This window comes from Schistocerca piceifrons, chromosome X (genome assembly GCF_021461385.2).
Source record: "Schistocerca piceifrons isolate TAMUIC-IGC-003096 chromosome X, iqSchPice1.1, whole genome shotgun sequence".
In the NCBI taxonomy this organism is placed as follows: Eukaryota; Metazoa; Arthropoda; class Insecta; order Orthoptera; family Acrididae; genus Schistocerca; species Schistocerca piceifrons.
The window spans coordinates 528096611-528123318 of record NC_060149.1 but is presented as its reverse complement, the minus strand read 5'-3'; the positions used below and the strand labels follow the sequence as shown (position 1 = coordinate 528123318).

The window sequence follows — 26708 nt, the reverse complement described above, 5'->3', positions numbered from 1 at the left end:
TAAGGACATCACACACACCCATGCCCGAGGCAGGATTCGAACCTTTGACCGTAGCGGCCTCGCGGTTCCAGACTGCAGCGCCTATAACCGCACGGCCACTTCGGCCGGCTGCTAACTATCGTCTCGGCAAATGAGAGCGTATTTTGTCAGTGAACCATCGCTAGCAAAGTCGGTTGAACAACTGGGGCGAGTGCTAGGAAGTCTCTCTAGACCTGCCGTGTGGCGGCGCTCGGTCTGCAATCACTGATAGTGGCGACACGCGGGTCCAACGTATACTAACGGACCGCGGCCGATTTAAAGGCTATCACCTAGCAAGTGTGGTGTCTGGCGGTGACACCACAGATAAGGCATAAGCGCTGCAGTGTAAATGAGGAAATTTAGTAGCTAGCATTTTATGCAATTATTTGTAAATAATCGACGTGGAATATGTAACACAAGACACAATTTAAGATCACTGTGGTCAAAATACTGCAATGAGACGTGCGGTGTTGAGAAGCCTCATTCGGGTCTAAGGTAAATTATCCCGCCAGAGGCTACCACATAATGCTAAGATACACCGCAAACATCTCGAAAAGTAAATATTATCAGTACATCGTGTCTGGCAGCTCTCAAATATTGAAGAAGAGAAATTTTAACATCAAAGTTGCGGTTTATTTACTGGGTGACTAGTTTCGGCCTTTGTAATAATGACGCTTGCGCAAATGGACAGAGAACAACATTTGATATGATTGGACGCATAGAATGTGGGTAATAAAGGTATTAGTGATAAAATGGTTCGTATGGTAACTACTTACGTATTTGTATTTAAGATATGGTTGGTGTGGGCAGTTCTTTTTATGTTAACACACTTAAATGTACCTCATACCTGCGTTAAAAGATGTCACTGTGCAAAATATGTATTTCCGTAACTGTTGTACCTTTATTATCCAGCAGTACATGATCCACGTGACAACAGTATTGTATACACAATGGAGAATTTGTTCTTATTGGATTACACAGTGTGTCACGCTGGCCTCTTAATCGTTAAGTGTTAATCGTAATTTTGACAGATGTTGTTGCAAAGGAATTTAAAAATGTTCAAATGCGTGTGAAATCTTATGGGACTTAACTGCTGAGGTCATTAGTCCCTAAGCTTACACACTACTTAACCTAAATAATCTTAGGACAAACACACACACCCATGCCCGAGGGAGAACTCGAATCTTCACTGGGACCAGCTGCACAGAAAGGATTTTACTATAAGGTCTTCTCTCTGATATATTCAATACTTAGCGACTGTATTAATATCACTGGCTAACACAGTTCTTGCGTTTTCGTCAGTCTCTACTGTAGAGTTTCGTAGTGCGTGTCAATAGTCATTTGCTTTGAAAGCTGGTGATCGCTCTTTTGCGTTAGTCAGTCAACCGGGCAGGCAGCACTAGCCGACCGAGACACACGCAGCAACAGCGAAATAAATTATTCTGTGACATTTTACGAGATCGTAAGAAGGAGCGAGTTATATAGCTTCATCTGTGTGCTTTGGTAATTTAGTTTTTGAATTTATGCGTGTTAATTTAATATTCTATTGGTATTTTCCTTTCTGTCGGAAAGTAAACAGATTTTGGAACATTTTACAAGTTTCTAACGATAACCGAATAGTTTAGTCTTACCTGTACGCTATGTTAGTTTTTAAATCTCTACAGCAGCGCTTCATAGCGCGTGTCGAAAGTCGTATCTTTGTCTGTGTAGTAAGTTTTCCGCCATCTTTAGTACGGATAGGGACTGAGACTGCTGTGTGCAGATGCTAGATGATTTGGTGACACTTCCATTCAGTTCCAGGCTGTGTTGGCTTCTAATGCACAGCTTGAGGCTGCAGTGGATGGGTATCACAGTTGTGAACCCACTGTGGGGACCCAACGGACGTCATGCACGACCCCCGAGTCCGCAGATCGGTCCACACCGGTGGACAGCCCAAGTTATTGCTCGCATTGAGGTTAACCCCTCACCCGTGGTCGAGTGGGAGGTCGCCACAGGGTATGGCAGGCTACAAAAGACTTCCCGGGGGGCTGAAAGTAGGGCCTCCCCAGTTATTCTGACAATAAAGTTCCAGGTACTGTCAATGGCTGACACCATCCCTCAGCCAGATGCAGTCAGCTGTTTTGTTTCAGAGGAAACCACTCAACCTGAGAGATTGGAAATGTCACAGACGGTGGGATAATTGGTAGCTGGGACCTTCAATTTTTGGGTGCATTACGGGGCCCTTAGTGAAATGGCTGCCAAGGAGGGGAAGAAAGCCAGTGGGCACTCCGTGTGCATAATGGGTGGAGACATTCCAGATGTGGAACGGGTCCTTTAGGATGCCATGAAGAGCACAGGATGTAGCCAACTGCAGATGATGGGTCGTGTCGGTACCAATGACGTGTGTTGTTTTGGACTGGAAGAGATTCTCTCTGGTTTCGAGCGGTTGTCAGAAGTGGTAAAGACTGGCAGTCATGCATGTGGGATGAAAGCAGAGCTCACCATTTACAGCATAACCCACAGGATCGATTGCGGACCTCTGGTACAGTTCCGAGTGGACAGTTTGAATCAAATACTCAGACGGTTCTGAAACCGTAGGGATCCTGATTCCTCAACTTGCGCCATAGAGTGGTGGGGTTTCGGGTTCCGCTAAATAAGTCAGGAGCCCATTACACGCAGCAGGTGGCTATACGGGTAGCGAGGACTATGTGGCGTTGACTGGGCGGTTTTCAGGTTAAGGGCCCGGCTTCAGTCTCAAGGGGTTCAGATCGAACACTGGAAGAACGTAGATAAACGAACCATCGGTATGACAGTTGTAAATGACCGTAACTGTGTTGGGAAAGTACCAGAGCTCCAAGCGCTAATAGACAACACTGATGTCCAAATCGTTATAGGTACTGAAAGCTGGAGTTAACTTCAGCCGACCGAAACTTTTGAGGAGGAGCTAACGGCATTCACAAAGGAGAGGCTAAATAAAAATGGCGATGGCGTGGGTGTTGCTGTTAGAAGCAGTTTATCTTGTAACGAAATTGTATACAGTTCCTGTGAGTTAATAAGGGTAGAGTTCATTCTTGGGAACCGGAATAAAATAATAACTGAATCCTTCTACCGACCTCTCAACTCAAATGATACAATTTCTGAAAGGTTCAAAGAAAACTTGAGTCTAATTTCAAACATGTACCCGACTCATACAATTATAATTGGTGGTGTCTTCAATTTACCCCCGATATGTTGGCGAAAATACATGTTTAAATCCGGAGGTACGCATAAAATATCATCCGAAATTGTGCTAAAAGCATTCCCTGAAAATTGTTTCGAGCAATTATTTGATGAGCTCAATCGAATAGTTAACAGTTATGAAAACATACTTGACCTTTTAGCAACGAATATTCATGTGCTAATAACAAGCATCGACGGATACAAGGATTAGTGAACATAGGATTGTCGTAGTGAGACTGAATACGTTAACTCTCATATCCACCGAAAATAAACGAAAATTATATCTGTTCCAATAAGGAGATGAAAATTCGCTTGACGCTTTCCTGAGAGAGAATCTCCGCTCCTTCCAAATTAACCATGTAGGTGTACACACTATGAGGCTTGAAGTCAAAGAAATAGTATTGACAGCATTTGAGAGACTTTTATCAAAAAATGGTTCAAATGGCTCTGAGCACTATGGGACTCAACTGCTGAGGTCATTAGTCCCCTAGAACTTAGAACTAGTTAAACCTAACTAACCTAAGGACATCACAAACATCCATGCCCGAGGCAGGATTCGAACCTGCGACCGTAGCGGTCTTGCGGTTCCAGACTGCAGCGCCTTTAACCGCACGGCCACTTCGGCCGGCAGACTTTTATCAAATACATTGAGAAACGACGGGGCTGATCCCCCATGGTACACAAAACAGGTCAGAAAACTTTTCCAGAAACAACGACAAAAGCATGCAAATTTAAGCGAACGCAAAAACCCGAAGACTGGCGATCTTTTACAGGAGATCGAAATTTAGCCCGGACGTCAAGGCGAGATGCTCATAATAGCACCCATAACGAAACTCTATCTCGGAATCTGGCACAAAATCCGAAGGGACTGTCGTCGAACGTAAAGTATGCTAGTGCCACGACACAATCAGTGCCTTTTCTGTTCGGCGCAATGGAAATAATATCCATGACAGTGATGCTACAGCAGAGTTACTAGACACAGCCTTCCGAAATTACTTCACCAAAGAAGACGAAGTAAATATTCTAGAATTCGAATCAAGAACACCTGTTAACATGAGTAACTTAGAAGTAGATATCCTCGGGGTAGTGAAGCAACTTAAATCACTTAATAAAAGAAAGTTTTCCGCTCCAGATTGTATAACAATTAGACTCCTTTAAGATTATGCTGATGCAATAGCTCCATACTTAACAATCGCATAGAACCGCTCGCTCGAAGAAAGATCCGCACCCAGAGTCTGGAAAGCTGGACAGGTCACACCAATGTTCAAGAAAGGATTAATCTACTAAATTACAGACCCTTATCACTAGCACTGATATGCAGCAGGATTTTGGAACATGGGTGCGAAAATTAGCAACTGACCCTACATAATGAAAAGTGTGAGGTCATCCTCATGAGCGTTGAAAGGAATCTGCTAAATTTCGATTACACGATAAATCAACAAATTTAAAGGCCGTAAATTCAGCTAAATACCCAGGAATTACAAGTACGAACAACTTAAATTGGAAAGAAAACATAGAAAATGTTGTAGGGGGAGCGAACCAAAGACTGCATTTTATCGGGAAAACCCTCAAAAGATGCAAACAGATCTACTAAAGAGATGCCTACACGACGCTTGTCCGTCTCCATTTTGAGTACTGCAGCGCAGTGTGGGATCCTTATCGGGTATGGTTAACGGAGTACATCGAGCTAGTTCAAAGAAGGCAGCACATTTTGTATTATCGAGAAAGAGGGTAGAGAGTGTCACGGACATGATACAGGATTTGGAGGGCACATCATTTAAACAAAGGCATTTTTCGTTGCGGCGGGTTCTTCTCAGCAAATTTCAATCATCAACTTTCTCCTCCGAATGCGAAAATATTTTGTTGACGCCCACCTACATAGGGAGAAACGATCATCATAATAAAATAAGGAAAATCAGAGCTCGCACGGGAAGATCTAAGTGGTCGTTTTTTCCCGTGCGCCGTTCGAGAGTGGAGTAATAGAGAATTATTATGAAGGTGGTTCGATGAACCCCCTGCAGTAGCCTTGTAAGTGTGGGTATGGCTGTGGCTGTACGTGTAGATGTAGGCTATGTTCAGTGTGAACACTGTGTTCCATCACATACCCTGAAAATTATAACTGCTTAACAATAATATCGTTTGTGGATACCATTGAAATACGAATGACACAGTATGTTTCCTTGTAATGAGTGCTGAAAAGGGAAAGAAAATTCATTGTGCAACAATGATGTGATGGAACGCTGTCTCACACTAACCCTAGTCAGTGATATTAATACAATCTTTAAGTTCTGGATGTATCAGAGATTATATAAGACCTTATAATAAAATTCTTTGCAACAATATGTCAAAATTACGGTAACACCTACGATAAATAAGCCAGCGTGACACACAGTGTAATCGAATGACAACCAATTCTCCACTGTGTTTACGATACTGTTGTCACGTAGATATTAAAGGTATCACAATTACAAACATATAAGGCACATAAGGTGTAACTACGTCCGTGACATCTTTTAACAGAGATATGAAACGCATTTACGTGTGATGGCATTAACAGTACTGTCCACACCAACCATATCGTAAATACAAATATGTAAGTACTTACTACATGAATCATTTTATCCTGATACCTTTATTATCCACGTTCTACACATCCAAACACAACAAATGTTGTTTTCTGTAACAGTTGTCTTCTGAATATGGGCAAAGTAAATAAACAGCAGCTTTGGTGTTAAAATCTCTTTTCTTTAGTCTCGAAAACTGATGGCAGTTTTCCTTTTCGTCTGAGATTAATGTTCACTCTGAAGTCTTTCAGCTAGAAAACGAAATCTAAAGAGAAACATCGTTGTGCAGCAGAATTTTTTTACAGTTTCAAATACCATTACTCTAAACTTATCAAGCAGGGTTTCATGAGAAAAGCAAATTACTTCGAAACCTGCCCATCATATTTAATTTCACTGAGCACATCTATTACATTTTCTTACAGGAATACAACCCTATTACGACTCTTCTGAATTCGTTCCATGTCTGCTGTCATGCCAACTTGATATGAACTTTCAGCGTACAAACGAGGACAGTTTGTTGATAACGTACAATGGATGTCTGCAACCGCCGCTAATTATGATGAATATAATGCCAAAAATTTCACACCACGTGGATTTACAAGACTGCGCACACCTGGATGAACACAAGATCGTGACGCATTGTACACACCATACCAGCGACCAGAAAGTGACGTAAAAGAGAAAATCTATTGAAGACCCTCAATCAAAACACAAGAGGTAAGAGCCAAAAGACTACATACAGGGCCGTTTTTACTACTGGGCAAGACTAGGCGGCCGCCTAGGAAGCGAAATATTAGTGGAAGGCAATTGAGAAAAAAGTAATTTCAAATCAAACACTAAAATCAAACACAAATGTGGAGAAAGAATGGAAAAGAGCAAAAATTAAAACACGGGATTGTTTTCAAAAGCATATGGAACGGTTATAATAAGTCTTTACTTACTTTGACGAAAATAAACACATTGCCTCTACCTACCTCAAAGTTAAGTCAGCCGCCACTGAGTACAAAACAGAAACTACAGAAAGAACCACTGACTTTAGACAGTCACAAAATCCATCCCTCACCGGGATTCGAGCCTGCATACATCCCAGACGAATGATCAGAAGCCAATCGCTTAGACCACTGCGTCTAATAAAGTTTTAGAACTGTAAAATGCAAACATTTATTTAACCGCAAGAAAGAAAATGCTGAAAAAGATGAGATTTATTCCTCATTCTAAAAAATATTTAAATTAAAACAGAAACGAAGTCACACCACGATTACCCAGATGACCTAGTTTGATGCTTTGGATTGTCTGATATCAGTACAGCAATATTTGTAAATCCAAGGAACAATTTATTTTTGCCAGAAAATAGTTCCAAACCTTTATTTGTACATTTCCTTGAAATTATATAAAATAAGTAATTGATGTAAATTTTTGATGCACTGGTATATTCAGCTGAGTTCTAGTTTAAAGTCTTCAGCACATTCTACCTAGTTTAATTATTCGGGAAATTTCAAAAAATGAGGACAAAAAATAAGAAACTGAGGACATTTGCTGTCCTCAATCAGTTTTAAAGCAACTGAGGACAAAGCATGATAATTCAAGACCGTCCCTAGACAATGAGGACATCTGGTCAGCTTAGTTTAATGATTAAAAGTATAAGAGGAGATCTGCATTGTTGTGCCGTTCGATGTTGATGTTGGTAGAGGGGGAGGGGGACAGTAGTGAAAAAGAGGGGCGTCATTTTTCAGTTCTCACCTAGGGCGACAAAACATCTAGGAGAGGTCCTGACCACAGCTGGACTGAATTTTAGGCATTCGTGTAAGAAAACTAGTTACTGCCCTTCAGTAGTAAGAAAAAACGGTCACGTAAATGCTACTGCAGTTGATTCAAGAATAAAAAGTCTGAAAAGTGACGCTGTATAAGGTATATAGACGAACTGTGAAAAAATAACTGCATGCAAAATGAAATTTTGTTTGAGACATCACTCTCACCTTTGACATAAAGGAACTCGACCCAGTCCTGAACACCCTGAAGGCTAATAAAGCAGTAGGATTTGATGAAATGTGTTCGGAGTTCCTTATAGCTGTAAGGCCCCGAAAGAAATGTCTGCTACAATTCTTCAATGTAATACCGCGAACAGAAAACTATCTAAGATTTTTAAGGATGCTAAAGTAACCTAATTCTTGAAACAACGCAAAGGAGCTGAGGTGACTTAAAAAAAATATTCAAATGTGTGTGAAATCTTATAGGACTTAACTGCTAAGGTGATCAGTCCCTAAGCTTACACACTACTTAACCTAAATTATCCTAAGGACAGACACACACACTCATGCCCGAGGGAGGACTCGAACCTCCCCCGGGACCAGCCGCACAGTCCATGACTGCAGCGCCTGAGACCGCTCGGCTAATCCCGCGCGGCGAGGTGACTTACTGTCAACGTATCTTTCTACTCGGATGACATAAAAACTGCAGTAACTACTTTCTGTCACAGTCCATCCACTTCTACATACCTCCTCTCAGTTATAGTTTCTACGTGCGATATACGATGGCGGCAGGCATATTTTTACTCTCTCTATATCCACTATCGTGACCACTTAATAAGGACTCCTAACGCTCACGTACTACTCAAGAATTGGTCGCACTGCTGTCTTATATGTGATTTTCGATACATAAGCACTGCACGTTCCCAAAATCACCGCAATCATTTTAACTACTGTATTCCCTTTCTCCAATTTATTTTGTAATGGAATTTTGGAAAACCGTGTTTAGTAACTCTGCTTTAGTGGCGCTGTCATCAATAATGTTTCCATTGTTATCGCACAGTGAAGGCATTGATTTCGTCTTGCCACTGGTATACTTTACACACGACTAGGATCTCTTTCGGTATTCTGCCAGATTTAGAGACAGTGTCGTTGTGTAAACTATTAAAAGCACCTCGCATTGAAGTTCGCAATAAATTTCGAGATTCTGTAAAACTTCGCCAATCATATGGGATATTGTATCTTTCATCCTAGTTGCGAAATATCTTGTTGGCTCCCGCCTACATAGGGAGAAATGGCCGTCGTAATAAAACAAGACAAAAGATTTTACGTGTTCATTTTTCCCACTGTTTTTTCAGAGTGGAACGCTAGAGAAATACACTAACGAACCAAAACATTATTTGTGCTTGACCATTCGTTCTACTTCATAGATGAAATTATTAATAGTGTATTTGGCTGGGTAACACAGAGTTTTATTTGTACATTACGATTAAAAAAAAAAATATCCAGGTATGTAATCGACGCTCATGTCTACCGGAAATACATCTTATTTGTGGACCTTATGACATGTTCGAGAGCATAGCGACTAATTGATAATGTGATCCATGCAATATAGGGAAATTTTTAAAAACAATTCATTAACTCCAACTATGTCAATAACATAAAGGTAAATAAGTGTGTGGTTTTGAAATTTAGTTGTTACGAAGTTAACTGGCGTTAATAACATTTCGCATGCCGTAAGCTGACTCATCTACCTCTATGTTTAACGAAAAACATGCTACTACAGGCAGTTCACAACGTAATTTAAGGATTATACTGAAAGGATGAACAGTAGACATGTCTTTTTCCATCAAGATGCTTGTAAAATTTCTCAATGTGCTAACACTCAAAACACGGAGGCGGGGCAGTAAACACCTTGTGTGCTGAAATGTATATAGCCTTGAAGCGTGAGGGCTGGCAGAAGTCCCTGCTCTTCTGGTATACGCAGCATCCTTCATCTCCTTGCGCGCGGGTAAACACTACAAAGTACCCGCTTTCTCACCGGACAGCTGTTATCACGAAAGTTCTGCTAAGCTCTCCAACAGCGGCAAGCACTAGAATGTGAGACAGCTACTGCTGTCTTACATGATTAAAGTGTCGCTTCTGTTTATTGTAGGTGATGTCACATTTCTGTGCAACTAAAGTACAAGGTTTCGCGTCAGGGGTTCAGTGGAAAATTCACTGCTATGGTAAAAACGCGACAGTTGTTCCCAGATTACATGTCAAGTGCTTAATATACATTTGTTGGTTACTTAAATTGTAGCTTTTGGCAACGTAGATACTATAAATATATTTGGTAAGAAAATGAAAGCAGTTGTGCACGTATAGACCAGAATTTCTGCTCAGACGTCAACACAAGATTGGAAATAAGGAATAGCAGTGCCCGTTTTATTACGAAGAACGATGAAATTTTTTTTCGGACAAGTATGCATGTGCGAAGGAACTTTGCGTCGTACTTCTTAGTAACACAGGCACTGCTATTCCATATTTATTCGTCAATACAAGGCTCTCGACTCTCAATAAAATAATGCCCTTCTTGGACTGGAATATACGTAACGTACGAGTGCAGGTTGCGACACATGGATGACGACGTATGGAAATTTGGGTCTGCTTGTGATTTCTGCACTGATAGCCGAAGCGGTTACGGCGACTGCTCGCGTAACGCGGGAAATCCGGGTTCGAGTACCGGTCTGGCACAAATTTTCATTGTTGTCATTCCAGTATACATCCGCTTATGGTTCATATTCAGCTGAGAATACTTTTCATGCTAGATTAGAAATGTTAAACGTTCAAAGCGCCATTTTTCCCCAAACGCGTTTGCAGTGATATTGTGTCCTCGGTACTCTATTGCGTGCCCATATACTTGCTCCAATTGCCAAATCAACTAGAAAATGTTCAAGACATTCATTATAAGATGACACATGGTCTCTGTGCCAAACAGTGCTTCCTAATGGACTGCCAAATGCTATGCGTGAAAGTCTCTGTTCTGCAACATTTACGCAAGACTGCTGAGTCAGCTAAAGGCGTGAATCCATTCCACGTAATTCCACTGTGTGCAACGTACTTATTTGAATTTACAGATTCTGCTGAAAAATTCTTGTCAATGCAAGCGTTTACTGTATCTCCAAATGAAGTATGATCTACGTTTCTCTCACTTATATCTCAATTAGCTATTAAAAACTCTTGCTTTCAAACAAAAGAATGAAAAGATGTCATTGTCTTCAAATGGAGAAAAACCATGGCTGATGTATGCCATGTCGTATTTCAAGTGAAAGACCTGTCCAAATTGTTCGAATTCTTCAACAGCACAATGAGTTCTACTGTAAACTTTGCAACATTTTGTCCCAAGAATAGAGCTGTTTAAGGAACGGAAGTCAACAGTTAGCGATGCTTTTCTCGAATTTATTTATGTTGTTCTCTTCTCTAAGATTTAAAAGACATGAGAAATGGTTTTTGTTAACTACAGTTCTACTAGTTAAAATATTACCGCTGTTTTTATACACGTGTATTATCACGAATAAAATGTAGTCTCTCATTAATGGCACCTGAAACATAAATTTTCGTATCAGCTCTTAGAATCAGTCAGTTACTTCGTATGAGCCCTAAAAAGTTGTTAATAAATCACTATTTTTTGGATACAAATAAATTATGTATAAAAAGAGATACATTGTGTTTTGATTCTCCTAACAAATGTGAAAGTTGGACGCTGGACGTTTCCACCCTTCAGTTGTTGTCATCAATTATTAACGGTTTTCTTTCAGTAACAAGTAGCTGTCTGGTTATTAACGTTATCTTAAAGCTAAAATGAAAGAATTAGAATGGGAAGAGTTTATGAATCCATTTTCGTGTAGTGGAAGCACTCACGAGCTTTCATTTGCAGAGTATTCGATGTGCGACGCAACCGCGTGCCCGGGGTGAGCAGCGGATGGTACCCTAGGCAGCCCGTATAGTGTTTGGGGGTTCTTCTGAGTTGTGGTTGTGCGTCTAAATTAAGCCCACTTTTACTTGCAGCAGGTTGTCAAAATTGTGTCCTTCTGAGGTAAGAGCAGCCTGACGCCATCTCCACAAGTTAAACGATCCTTCGGTCCCTTCTAGGTAGAATAATTTCATTATTATGCATGAAAAGCGCAATGTTGTGTGTGTTCTATGGTATTCATTTACTTCTGTTACCAAGTTTTTGACTTACAAGGCCATCATCTGCCTTTAACTGACTATCGTCGTCAAAGAAGGTAATACTCATGAACGACGTTAAGAATGATGTTATACAACGAGGTTCAGGTATGAACACAGAGTGAATGTCATCTGACAGTGTAGCAGCTAAAAATGTTAATATTAAACAGTAAATGGACAAACATTAACACGAACCTAAAATAAAGTCCTTTCACGACAATTTAAATTAAATTACAATCCTAATAAGGTAAAATTAGTACCCGACAATGGTACTGAAGAATAGCTTGAAGAGGTACATGTGGAAGGTGAATAATACACTATCCGATGAAAAGTTTCCAGACAGCCCCACATAATGTGAAACGGACTACTGGACGTCTGGATAGGGAGGTATGGAAGTAAAAAAGGACGCGCGGACTAGTTTGTTCTCAGTAGAGTAGCAGTAAACGCAGCATGGGTCAGTCAGGAGAGCTCAGAAGCAACAAATCCATCAATGACATTTCAACCCTCCTAAAACTGCCCAAGCCGACTGCTGGGTGATGCACTTGTGTAGTGGAAACGCGAAGGGGGAACTACAGCCAAGTAAGACCAGGTCGACCTCATGTACGGATGAAGAAGATCGGATTGTGGGGCTGTCAACTGCGCGGTCATAAGCGCCCGTGCAAAGTCCCCATTTTGACACTGTCCAGTCTAGCCATTGTCACGAATGATGATGATGATTATGAAATGATGAGGATAGCACAAACACCCAGTCCCTGGTCATAGAAAATCCCCAACCCGGCCGGGAATCGAACCGGGGACCCTGTGATCCAGAGGCAGCACTAGACCACGATCTGCGGACAACCTCATGTACTGACGGACGGACGGAGCTAAAAAGAATAGTACGATCGTAGTGCAGCTTCTCATAAGCCAAATGCTTCTGGAGAAAATACTAAGCGAGACTTGAGGTGGTGTAAAGAGCACACCAGTAGTAAAGGACGGAAGGAAGATTAGGATTAACGTCCCGTTCACAACGACACCATTAGAGATGGAACACAAGCTCGGTCTGTTTCCAGGATGGAGAAGAAAAGCGTACTTGCCCTTTCAAAGGAATCTTCCCGGAATTCTCCCGGAGTGAGTTAGGGAATCAAATGCGAGTCCAATGTGTATGGCACTGGACACTGGCTGTCTGGAGACGAGCCATTTTGGAGTGATAAATCACACTATATCCTGTGGCAATCCGATGGAAGGGTTTGGATTACTGTGGTTTCTGTGTGACCACCTTATTGTGCTTAATACAACGTTAAATGCGGCAACGTATGAATACATTTTACAACATTGTTTACTGCGCACAGGAGAGGAATAGTTCGGAGGTTGTGAGTGTTATATCAGAAAGCAGCATCTGCCACACAATGGTTTGTGGACAATAACATTCCGGAAATAGGCTGGCCTACTCGGAGTTCCGACCTAAACCCAATGGAACACCTTCCTGGCTGGTCAAAACTCTGTGCCACGCTACGACTCGAACTCGGGACCTTTGCCTTTCGCGGGCAACTGCACTACGGACTGAGAGTTTACTAAACAAATGACAAACCGAGAATGGATCAAGGGTTATAGCCCAATACAATAGGTGGTGAGAGTGCTATTTTTCCATGTGCAGACTACTGCAACGTCATAAAAGGAATGATAGCGCTCGCTTTATTTAGGAACTGCTTGTGGCGCATTGGTGCGCGACTATTCGACTCTGAACTATGTCCTTACGCCGTGATAATTTTCATGAAAATCGATTGAATGAGAAACGGTTTTGGCCGTAATTGGTAACTGTGAGAGCCAAAGTTTCTGGCAGTTGTGTACTTCGTGGGTAGTTTTAATAACATTGATGATCCTCCGCATATCATCACTTATAATTTTATCTCGCGAAGTTCTACATCTACATCTACATTTATACTCCGCAAGCCACCCAACGGTGTGTGGCGGAGGGCACTTTACGTGCCACTGTCATTACCTCCCTTTTCTGTTCCAGTCGCGTATGGTTCGCGGGAAGAACGTCTGTCTGAAAGCCTCTGTGCACGCTCGAAGCTCTCTAATTTTACATTCGTGATCTCCTCGGGAGGTATAAGTAGGGGGAAGCAATATGTTCGATACCTCATCCAGAAGCGCACCCTCTCGAAACCTGGAGAGCAAGCTACACCGCGATGCAGAGCGCCTCTCTTGCAGAGTCTGCCACTTGAGTTTGTTAAACATCTCCGTAACGCTATCACGGTTACCAAATAACCCTGTGACGAAACGTGCCGCTCTTCTTTGGATCTTCTCTATCTCCTCCGTCAACCCGATCTGGTATGGATCCCATACTGATGAGCAATACTCAAGTATAGGTCGAACGAGTGTTTTGTAAGCCAGCTCCTTTGTTGATGGACTACATTTTCTAAGGACTCTCCCAATGAATCTCAACCTGGTACCCGCCTTACCAACAATTAATTTGATATGATCATTCCACTTCAAATCGTTCCGCACGCATACTCCCAGATATTTTACAGAAGTAACTGCTACCAGTGTCTATTCCGCTATCATATAATCATACAATAAAGGATCCTTCTTTCTATGTATTCGCAATACATTACAGTTGCCACTCCCTGCACCAAGTGCCTATCCGCTGCAGATCTTCCTGCATTTCGCTACAATTTTCTAATGCTGCAACTTCTCTGTATACTACAGTATCATCCGCGAAAAGCCGCATTTAACTTCCGACACTATCTACTAGGTCATTTATATATATTGTGAAAAGCAGTGGTCCCATAACACTCCCCTGTGGAACGCCAGAGGTTACTTTAACGTCTGTAGACATCTCTCCATTGATAACAACATGCTGTGTTCTGTTTACTAAAAACTCTTCAATCCAGCCACACAGCCGGTCTGATATTCCGTAGGCTCTTACTTTGTTTATCAGGCGACAGTGCGGAATTGTATCGAACGCCTTCCGGAAGTCAAGGAAAATAGCATCTACCTGGGAGCCGGTATCTAATATTTTCTGGGTCTCATGAACAAATAAAGCGAGTTGGGTCTCACACGATCGCTGTTTCCGGGATCCATTTTGATTCCTACAGAGTAGATTCTGGGTTTCCAAAAACGACATGATACTCGAGCAAAAAGACATGTTCTAAAATTCTACAAGAGATCGATGTCAGAGATATAGGTCTATAGTTTTGCGCATCTGCTCGACGACCCTTCTTGAAGACTGGGACTACCTGTGCTCTTTTCCAATCATTTGGAACCTTCCGTTCCTCTAGAGACTTGCGGTACACGGCTGTTAGAAGGGGGGCAAGTTCTTTCGCGTACTCTGTGTAGAATCGAATTGGTATCCCGTCAGGTCCAGTGGACTTTCCTCTGTTGAGTGATTCCAGTTGCTTTTCTATTCCTTGGACACTTATTTCGATGTCAGCCATTTTTTTCGTTTGTACGAGGATTTAGAGAAGGAACTGCAGTGCGGTCGTCCTCTGTGAAACAGCTTTGGAAAAAGGTTTTTAGTATTTCAGCTTTACGCGTGTCATCCTCTGTTTCAATGCCATCATCATCCCGGAGCGTCTGGATATGCTGTTTCGAGCCACTTACTGATTTAACGTGAGACCAGAACTTCCTAGGATTTTCTTTCAAGTCGGTACATAGAATTTTACTTTCGAATTCACTGAACGCTTCACGCATAGCACTCCTTACGCTACTTTGACATCGTTTAGCTTCTGTTTGTCCGAGAGGTTTTGGCTGCGTTTAAACTTGGAGTGAAGCTCTCTTTGCTTTCGCAGTAGTTTCCTAACTTTGTTGTTGAACCACGGTGGGTTTTTCCAGTCCCTCACAGTTTTACTCGGCACGTACCTGTCCAAAGCGCATTTTACGATTGCCTTGAACTTTTTCCATAAACACTCAACATTGTCAGTGTCGGAACAGAAATTTGCAGACTGAGGGGGCAACCTCTGGAACAGGACAAGCAGCCATGTCCGGCCGAAGATCAATATCAGCCTGAGACAGAGCCTGAAACCGGTTCGTCAGACAAACTGGAGAGGCCTTCCGTTCAGCCCTCCAGAATGTCTTTCGCCCCCTGCCACACCTCGAGACGACCTCCCACTCTACCATAGGTGAGGGATCAGCCTCAATGTGGGCAGTATCCCGGGCAACCACAGTCGTAGTCCGATTGGGGTTGGCCATCCCCGACAAACCCCCATCCGGACCCCGATAGTGATGCCCACTGGCAACAGCCTCAAGCTGTGTGACCGAAGCCATCACTGCCTGAAGCTGGGAACTCCCTCGGTTTGTGATAAAAATCTCGTTTCTGATTTTCCTATCCGACTTCTTGTAAAGTACTCGACTCCATCCCAGACAACAGAGCAAGTTTAGAGATGATTTTATGCATTCTGATTTCAAGCTATTTCCTCGTATGTTGGTGGCTCAGCGGCAGGCTGAAAATACATAGAGACAGCGTTCAATCCTCATATGGTCTATTGATTTACTTCTGTCACTTACTGTTTCTTTCACCTCTGACAATGATATATGTTTGTGAAAAACTCCAAGTTACACGTGGTTCGGAGTGACAGCCATGTAAGTAAATCAATTATAGGTTCTGAGGAAAGCAAGGAGTATCATCTTCAGAGGACAATGTCAAGTAGAGCTCTGGAGTAAGTAGTATGCAAAACAACTTTAGTAATGCTGATTGCTTCGAGTTAAAATGTGTGTGAATTCCTAAGCGACCAAACTGCTGAGGTCATTGGCCCCTAGACGTACACACTACGTAAACTAACTTAAACTAACTTACGCTAAGGACAACACACACCCATGCCCGAGGGAGGACTCTAACCTCCGGCTGGAGGGGCCGTGCAATTCTAGCTTCGAGTTTTCCCTCATTTCATGGAAGCGTGCTCTCAAAAGTGTGTATTAATGAATCCTATAGTGTCTCAGTTTCACTGTACTGGGTACGAAGCACCTCGTGCTTTGGAATTCCGAAAGAAAACCGTCGAGGGGAAATGGAAAAAGAGTTGGCGTGGCTATTTTCAGCAGGTGACCGCCGGAGTAAGTGCGTCCTAAGGAGCTCGCAGGTAAGCCGGGCGAGGTGATAAGCGGATGTTTTCTGTCAGCTCAATGCACCGGCTTAACGAGTCCTGAGACCTCTTTCACAATGACAGGCAGCCTGTATAACACTCTTCCATAATTTCTGAATTTCCCCGCCACAAATTGGCGGTCGGGAAGATCTAAATATGGGTATGGCCGGGGCGTGGCCAAATAACAGTACCTCTCCCTATATCCACATCTATACCTGTACCCCGCAAGACACCTTATAGTGTGTGGCTGAGTGTGCCACTGTCAGGTTACTACTTTCCTGTTCCAGTCGCGAATAGTCCGAGAGAAGAAAAATTGTTTATAAGCCTTCGTATTAACTCTCTGTTTTTGATTTCATCGTCTTTTCGCGAGGAATACTTACAAGGATATAATATATTAATTTACTCTTCTACTAACGTGCGCTCTCGAGAACTTAAATGTAAACCACACCATGATGCACACAGCCTTCCTTTTAGTGATTTGCACTTCTTCCCTTAGGATCTTTTCTATTTTCTTTATCAATCCTATATTGTACAGAATCCGGACTGACGAGCGAGCATCAAACATTGGTCGTACGAAGGTTTTGTAAGCTACTTCCTTCCTGGGTGGACTACACTTCCTGAGGATTCTCCCAATTAATCTCAGTTGGGGATCTGCCTTAACTGCGATTAGCAAGAGCGCTCACATGCACGCATAACGCCGTTGCGGAATTGCTAACCTTGGACTTGAGCCTGCAGCCACACACCATTCACGTCGCATCGTTGTAGATCGTGAGCGCCGGGCAAGTTATCAGTCTTCATTACCCAATCAGCTGCCGGAATGGGCTAAGTGTGACCTTTAGCATGCGGGCGGCAAACTTCATTTGGGAGGTGCCATGTACCGGCACCTTATCGCGCGACACCGTGTAACTCATATTTCGCTGTACGTATTAGACGTAAGCTTGCCACAACACGTTCAACTGGTACAGCTAGCCTGCAGTGACGTGGCCAACTGCAGTTCACACGTAAAAAGAGACGAGCAGAGGAGAAATACAGCTTCGAATGTCATTTAATTTTTAAAGAGAATGAAATAATGCACTGCAAATCTCCCAGAATATGCTCTTTAGACGACTAGACGAAAACCGTAACATGTTATCGTTTTTAGCTAACGTACTATTGTAATTAAAAACAAGAATGATGAAAATTCCTGACCTAATCACAAGGCGATTTTTCTGCATAAGCTGTGTGTAACGTAAGAGAGTACTGAAGGATTTCACCGTATAGTTAAATATTGAAGCCGCTGAAGGTATTACTTACAGTCGTCAGTAAGTCTTAGCTCCTTCCTTATCCGAATCCGAGAAATACATTTCAGTTCTGGAAGTGTCACCCGGTACGTTGATAACGAGCCTATCAACAACAGGATTACGAAGCCAACCAGGTGCACGATTTTTTCTTCTTTTATGACAAGCCGTTCTATATCCCGCCAGCGTTCGGCACTGACGTGAGAAAAAGCTGCGTGCGTTAGTTCCTGTACATCTGGCAGCTTATCAGTCTTGTTACTTCTCGGGCTAAATCTCGCAGCTTGGTTACAGATCAGTTCTGTTGGGTTCATATTGTAATGGAACAGCGGCAAATGTAAAAATGCAGAATTTGAAAGATGTTCTCGATGCTGTGAAAACGATGGTTTTTCATGTTTCTACAACACTTATCTACCTCTGTGGTGTAAAACGATGGACATAGTCCAAATATAGAGGATTTGGTTTTTTATTTTTGCCTTAAAAATTAATTTGTTATGATTTCTTAATTTAAACAACTTTTATGAACAGTCTATCATAAAACATCGATAATTAAGAATTTGTATTTGAAATGGAAACAGGAGTTTCGGGCCCATTATGTAATTAGAAACAAGAATACGTGCATTATTCATAAAAATGATGAGTTTTATAATTAAGATACGTAGGTATTTCAAAATGAACTAGAGAAAAAAATGTTATTCGCGATATTTTAACCAACACACGAATAACCGAATATGATATACATTCCATAACGCTACCGACTGCACTATACAGTCAACAAACATTCGTATATTAACTGCAGTAACTTCAAAGCCGATAATCTCCGTAAATTTACGAAAAACATTAAGAACAGCCTATTTCTCGGCACTTTTTAACCGTATTCCACATGTGTCTTTTACTACGGAACAGAAAGCAGCCTCAGCCATTTTCATACTGCGCATTAACAGCGCGACAATCAGAGCACAACGCTGCAGAGGCTGTGACTGTACACGGTTTTTGAAATAAAAACTATGTAACTAAAGCGTGATTAAGAAAAACGTTGATGGCTGTTAATACATTTGAATATCTTAAAGTTTAATTTAACGTAACTTAGTAGTAAGATATCTAATACAGAAGTAGGACCTACTTCCAAAAGCGTAAAAACTCCAGTGTACGTGTGCTACGCATCTGACCAATCATCACGTTTGTGTTTGTTTACATCAGGTTTATTCTTATGATGAACGGATTACAGTTTTAAACAGACCTCATTTTACAGTGCCTGTAGTGTTTCACAATCTGACAGTTCACGATGTTCATTTAATAATAAAGATCCTATGCCAACACGTCGAAGAAAGTGACAATAATAAAACGGAGAAAACAAACTGCGACGAACATGAAAAAGTATAAAACATTTACTACATAAAGCAGGCATTAAAGAGCTACATGCTGTTTACTGGCTGAACGTGAACGTCAGGGCGTCACGTTAATTTCGTATCAACCTTGGTTTAACGATGTCTGAAGAAGTTACTTTTTATTTGTCTCCTTCGCTGCGGGCCTACTTACGCATACTCAGCGCTCATCCAAATATAAGTATCCGATACATGTTTTCTTAAAATTTTGGAAATTCGTGGGAACGTCTTATGGGACCAAATTTCTGAGGTCATCGGTTCCTAAGCCTACGCACTACTTAATCTAACTTACACTAAGGACAACACACACACACACACACACACACACACACATGCCTGACTGAGGACTCGAACCTCCGACGGGGGGAGCTGCGCGGACCGTGTCAAGGCTCCCTACACCACGTGGCTACCCCGCGCGACATATATTAGTTGTTAGCTACATCGTACTATCCATCAGTGTGGGCACTGAATTTTTTTCACACCCGGTATGTATGACAGAGATTGTCGCTGCATGTCTTGTCTCTAATAAATTACACAAATAATTTTGAAATTCCCGTTACAAAGTAGAATCAAAGAGCAAATTCATTTGGAAGTGCACCTATACATAAGGTAAGTGCTACTCTGAAGAAATATAACTTAATTTTTAAAATACTATGCTGCGTAATTGTTCTTGGCATTTCTCACATTCTGTTAATATATATACAATGTCTTCTTCAATAAGGCAGAAATCACGACAAGACAGAAACGGAAAATCTGGCCATGAAAATCACATTGTGAAGAATGTTGTTATTAGATCAAGTGAATCTTATGAATGCTGAAAACTGCTGACGGGGCCATTTGCATAAGCTTAGAGGGCAGTCCGAAGGCCAAGACGAAGTTCAAGTACTCACCAACAGCGGGATGGAACACAGGAAGCGTCGGACACAGCCTCAGTGAGTGTTGCGCTCGGGAAACCCAGGGTATCTGCAAGAAAATACTGTCTCATTCTAAACTGGAAGCAATAATATAATATTGAAGTACATAGGAGCAATATTTTTCTACACTAACTCATGATCAACTGAATTAGTAGTGGCTGCGATGTTAGAGCGATTTCATTCTTGTAATGATGACAGTATTTGTTAAGGCTACGTAATATACATTGTCATTCCGTGATGATGTTACAAACTTTCAGGGATGATGGACAAGAGTAAATAAATCAGTTTGAGGTAAGAGACCTTGGTCCGGAAATGACCGAATCAATAGCTGAACAGCGGAATACATATACCGGTACTGTCGCTGCTAAGATTGTAGAGTAGGCAACTTTCAGATTTTGTAGCATAGACCAAAACAAGAAAAAATGTCTTGTAAACATGGACTCTAAAACGTATACACTTAGAGCTAGGAACACTTGTTCATCTTCGATACTGAGAAATACATCTCTTCTACTGCAGGCTCTTTGGTTTCCACATTTTTGAGAAGGTAGTATGGACCACATCAAGAAACAAATTTCTAGTAGATATGTGCTCTAATGAGCTGTGAACACTTCAACGAAGATGAAATAGCTCTTGAGGTTTGCATTTCAAAGACCATCTTTACTAGACACACTGCTACCTCTGAAAGTTCCCTACATTACTATCTTAGTAGCAACAGTACCAGTATATGTATTTCATTGTCAGAGGTATGAGAAAGTTTTTCGCTTATAACTTTTGACTCTGTCATTTACGGACCAGGATCCCTTACCTAAAACTGATAAATTTAACGTTCTCCATCGTCCCTGAAAATTTGTATCATCAACATGGAATCACCCTGTATAATGGAGAGTCATGCATGTACAAAGCTTATGAGCGTTCTTCAAAAGCGAATAAGAGAGGTAAATACAATTCAGATATGAAGCCTGAACCGTTGAACGTAAGTGCCAAGGATTTAATAAAACGAGAACACACACCGTTGTTTTTTAATAAATCGACGTAAGGTCCGAATCGTGTAGTAGGGAGATGAATAAGGGACATGTTACACTTATTTGTGTATTTTATATGTAATTTGGTTTTATTTTGCGATAGGTTATACCCATGGACACTTGGAAGTTGGCTACATCGTCATCTCCACACCGATTAGGGTCGTATTGAGAAATATGCTCTATTAAATTATGTATCTGTGGGTAAATTATGAATAATTTGTACCCAGCCACAGCAATATATCTTTAGTAAATAGCGAGACAGCTCACTTGCTAGGGCACTAGTTTCACCATCAGGAGAATTAGTGTTTAAATTCCCCCATCTAAGATCTGTCTCCTGTGGTTCCCATAAATCGCATACGACGAACACAATAATCGTTTCTACGAAAAGGATACAACCAAATTCCTCCTCCAGGCTTATCCAGTCCTATCGTGTGCTTTGTCTCTAACAAGTTTTTAAATAAATTCACATGATGATGTAAGTGCAGTCCTCCGAAAAGGGTTAAAGAAGGGTAAATAAAGTGAATAGTTTCAGTTATTCTAAGTCCGGTTTGGCTAGCGCTTGGATGGCTGACTATCCGGGAATGCCTAGCGCTGCTGGTAAACGGGGTGCACTCAGCCTTGTGAAGCCAACTGATTGAGAAGTAGCGGCTCCGGTCATGAAAACTGACAACGGCAGGGAGAGCGGTGTGCTAATCACACGCCCCTGCATATCAACATCCAGTGACGCCTGTCGGCTCACGATGACACAGCGGTCGGTCGGTACCGTTGGGTTTTTTGAGACCTGTTCGGAAGAAGTTTAGTTAGTTACATTCATTTGCGTATTCTACGCCTATATACTCCAAAAGCCACCAAGCGCTAGCCAAGACCGCCTTTGGGTAACTCCTTTTTCACTCTCAAGGGAAAAACTACTGTCCATACGCCTATATATAAGCCCTAATTTCTCTTATCTTCGTAGTCCCAACTCTAAATTTATGTCGGCGACAGTAAAATCGTTCTCTAAATTTTCTCAATGGTGTTCCTCGAAAAGAATGTCGCCTTTCCTCCAGAGATTCCCATTTGCATTCCCGAAGCATTTCCGTAATAATTAGTGTTGTTCGAACCTACAGGTAACAAAGTTAGCGGCCCGCCTCTTAATTGTTTCAGTGTCTTCCATTAATCTGATATGGTGCGAAACCCAAACGCTCGAGTAGTTATCAAAAATAGGTCACACTAGCACTACAGACGCACTATGCCTTCTCCTTTGCGGATGAACCAAACTATTCCAAAGTTCTCCCAATAAACCAAAGTCGAACATTCGCCTTCCTTAGCACAATCTCCACATGCTAGTTTCATTTCAGATTCCTTTGTAACGTTACACTGAGATATTTAAATGATGTGACTTTGTCAAGCCGGGCACAGCTAATGCTGTATCCGAATATTATGGGTTTGTTTTTCCTACTCATCCGCATTAATTTACAAAAACAGCTCTGAGCACTATGGGACTTAGCATCTGTGGTCATCAGTCCCCTAGAACTTAGAACTACTTAAACCTAACTAACCTAAGGACATCACACACATCCACGCGACCGTAGCGGTCGCGCGGTTCCAGACTGAAGCGCGTAGAACCGCTCGGCCACCAACGGCCGGCTATTAATTTACATTTTTCTCCATTTAGAGATAGCTGCCATTCATCACACCAAGTAGAAATTTTGTCTATGTTTTCTTGTATTCTCCTATAGTCACTGAACTTGACACCTTCCCGTACACCAGAGCATCACCAGCAAACAAGCGCAGACCGCTGCCCATCCTATCGGCCAGATCATTAATGTATACAGAAAACAATAGCGGTCCGATCATACTTTCCTGGGGCACTCCTGATGATATCCTTGTCTTTGATGAACCATCGCCGCGGAGTATAACATCCTGGATTCTATTACTTATGAAATCTTCGAGTCACCTACATACACTCCTGGAAATTGAAATAAGAACACCGTGAATTCATTGTCCCAGGAAGGGGAAACTTTATTGACACATTCCTGGGGTCAGATACATCACATGATCACACTGACAGAACCACAGGCACATAGACACAGGCAACAGAGCATGCACAATGTCGGCACTAGTACAGTGTATATCCACCTCTCGCAGCAATGCAGGCTGCTATTCTCCCATGGAGACGATCGTAGAGATGCTGGATGTAGTCCTGTGGAACGGCTTGCCATGCCATTTCCACCTGGCGCCTCAGTTGGACCAGCGTTCGTGCTGGACGTGCAGACCGCGTGAGACGACGCTTCATCCAGTCCCAAACATGCTCAATGGGGGACAGATCCGGAGATCTTGCTGGCCAGGCTAGTTGACTTACACCTTCTAGAGCACGGGATACATGCGGACGTGCATTGTCCTGTTGGAACAGCAAGTTCCCTTGCCGCTCTAGGAATGGTAGAACGATGGGTTCGATGACGGTTTGGATGTACCGTGCACTATTCAATGTCCCGTCGACGATCACCAGTGGTGTACGGCCAGTGTAGGAGATCGCTCCCCACACCATGATGCCGGGTGTTGGCCCTGTGTGCCTCGGTCGTATGCAGTCCTGATTGTGGCGCTCACCTGCACGGCGCCAAACACGCATACGACCATCATTGGCACCAAGGCAGAAGCGATTCTCATCGCTGAAGACGACACGTCTCCATTCGTCCCTCCATTCACGCCTGTCGCGACACCACTGGAGGCGGGCTGCACGATGTTGGGGCGTGAGCGGTAGACGGCCTAACGGTGTGCGGGACCGTAGCCCAGCTTCATGGAGACGGTTGCGAATGGTCCTCGCCGATACCCCAGGAGCAACAGTGTCCCTAATTTGCTGGGAAGTGGCGGTGCGGTCCCCTACGGCACTGCGTAGGATCCTACGGTCTTGGCGTGCATCCGTGCGTCGCTGCGGTCCGGACCCAGGTCGACGGGCACGTGCACCTTCCGCCGACCACTGGCGACAACATCGATGTACTGTGGAGACCTCACGCCCCACGTGTTGAGCAATTCGGCGGTACGTCCACCCGGCCTCCCGCATGCCCACTATACGCCCTCGCTCAAAGTCCATCAACTGCACATACGGTTCACGTCCACGCTGTCGCGGCATGCTACCAGTGTTAAAGACTGCGATGGAGCTCCGTATGCCACGGCAAACTGGCTGAAACTGACGGCGGCGGTGCACAAATGCTGCGCAGCTAGCGCCATTCGACGGCCAACACCGCGGTTCCTGGTGTGTCCGCTGTGCCGTGCGTGTGATCATTGCTTGTACAGCCCTCTCGCAGTGTCCGGAGCAAGTATGGTGGGTCTGACACACCGGTGTCAATGTGTTCTTTTTTCCATTTCCAGGAGTGTATATGGGAATGTATTCCGTATGCTTCTACCTTCGTTAACAGCCTGCAATCAATGGGCATCGTATCAAACGTCTTCCGGAAGTCTAGAAATATGGCATCTGACTGTTGCCCTTCGTCCATGCCGGCCGTGGTGGCCATACGGTTCTAGGCGCTGCAGTCCGGAACTGCGGGACTGCTACGGTCGAGGTTCGAGTCCTGCCTCGGGCATGGATGTGTGTGATGTCCTTAGGTTAGTTAAGTTTAAGTAGTTCTAAGTTCTAGGGGACTGATGACCTAAGATGGTAGTCCCATAGTGCTCAGAGCCATTTGAACCTTCGTCCATAGTACGCAGTACGTCATGTGAGTGAAGGGCAATTTAGTTTTGAACGAGCGTTGCTTTCTATAATCATGCTGATTCGTGCACATAAGCTTATCGGCGCCTAGGAAGTTTATTAATCCTAACTCTGAATATGTTAAAGAATTCTGCAGCAAACCGATGTTGAGGATATTGGTCTGTAATTTTGCGGGATCTTTCTTGTACCCTTCTTATGTACAGTAGTCACCTGCGCTTTTTTCCAGTCTCTTGGGACTTTGCGCTGGGTGAAAGACTCGCAATAATACAGTTCATGAAACGTATGTTATAAACAATAATAAAAACTCTGTAGCAAGAAATCGGACGATATTTACTCTTACCTGTAAGAAAAACATCAGTCAAATAGGAACTGAGGAAGAATGGCTGTCAATATTAACTTTATTGTACCAATGTTTGTTGTCGTATAATTAAGGTAGCAACTAATGTTTTCTGAGAAACACTGAGAAGATCCATCTATAAATTTTCAATTTGTTCAGTTTTTTTCTATTATTGGAACTTATGCCAGAAGACCCTAAACAAAGCTGAGTAAGTCTTTGTGTCGCGCTAAATCTAAATGTGTGGTACTGTTTTAAGCACAATCCTCCTACAACTATATTTGCACGTCACCTTCCTGTGTGTGACTAAGGGTACTTTATGTACCACTGACACAACCCTCTTCCGTGTCCCAGAAAGAGAGATTGTCCAAAAGCCTCCGGATGATGGATCATCGTCATTTTTTACCCAAAACGTTCGTTTCACGACATCGTGATGGAGGAAATAATATTTTTCATGTCAGGGGACAAATATTCATCCATTTCATTATTTACACACTTCGTGAATGTTTAGTAAATGTTAACACTTACTACACATGTATCTAAACGGAATTCTAATGTGAAATCATAGTGTATTTCTATGAATCATGGGACTGAAAATATACTTCTTGTGTTAACATACACTGCAATGAACTATGTAGTATTTTGCAACAAAGGAGCCGATTTTGAAAAACAAAGGAAAAGTTCGGTATTGCACTCATATGCTGTGTTTAACAACCAGATTGTGAACAACTGTAATTGCTCAAATGTCAAAATTCGTGGAATTTGCTCATATGATAATTCCGAGCGTTAAAATAAGCTGGGCGACCCCATCGGTGGGTTTCGAGAGGAGAAAGTTATATGGTAGCACCTAGTTTAATTTGACTAATCAATAACACAATCAACGAACTAAGCAAACAACCACCAGGGTCAGCAAAAGAGATATTCATAGGAAGTAACTTCGTGTCATTGCGAGAAATCAGCAGGATAACTGGATTGGTTGTTAATCTCAGGTCCTTCCGGAAACCAAATGGCTCTGAGCACTATGAGACTTAACATCTGAGGTCATCAGTCCCCTAGAACTTAGAACTACTTAAACCTAACCAACCTAGGGACATCACACACATCCATGCCCGAGGCAGGATTCGAACTTGCGACCGTAGCGGTCGCGCGGTTCCAGACTGTAGGGCCTAGAACCGCTCGGCCACATAGGCCGGCTTCCGGAAACCACTTCAATATTTTAGATTAGCATCTAACCACACAAGGTCATAGAGTTGTAATGAGTAATTCGCCCTTTCTTCGGCAGCAGGGTATAAATCCAATT

At 42.6% G+C, this 26708-nt stretch overlaps 1 protein-coding gene across 4 annotated transcripts in view; it reads right to left on the bottom strand.

Moving 5' to 3' along the window:
- The window catches only part of LOC124721577 (1-acyl-sn-glycerol-3-phosphate acyltransferase alpha-like), a 787251-nt gene that overhangs the window by 514475 nt on the left and 246068 nt on the right, over window positions 1–26708 (bottom strand). For all 4 annotated transcript variants that reach the window (XR_007006350.1, XM_047246620.1, XM_047246622.1 and 1 more), the window contains exon 2: window positions 20344–20416. The gene's annotated coding sequence lies outside the window, so the exon portion shown is untranslated. The remainder of the gene's footprint in view (window positions 1–20343; window positions 20417–26708) is intronic.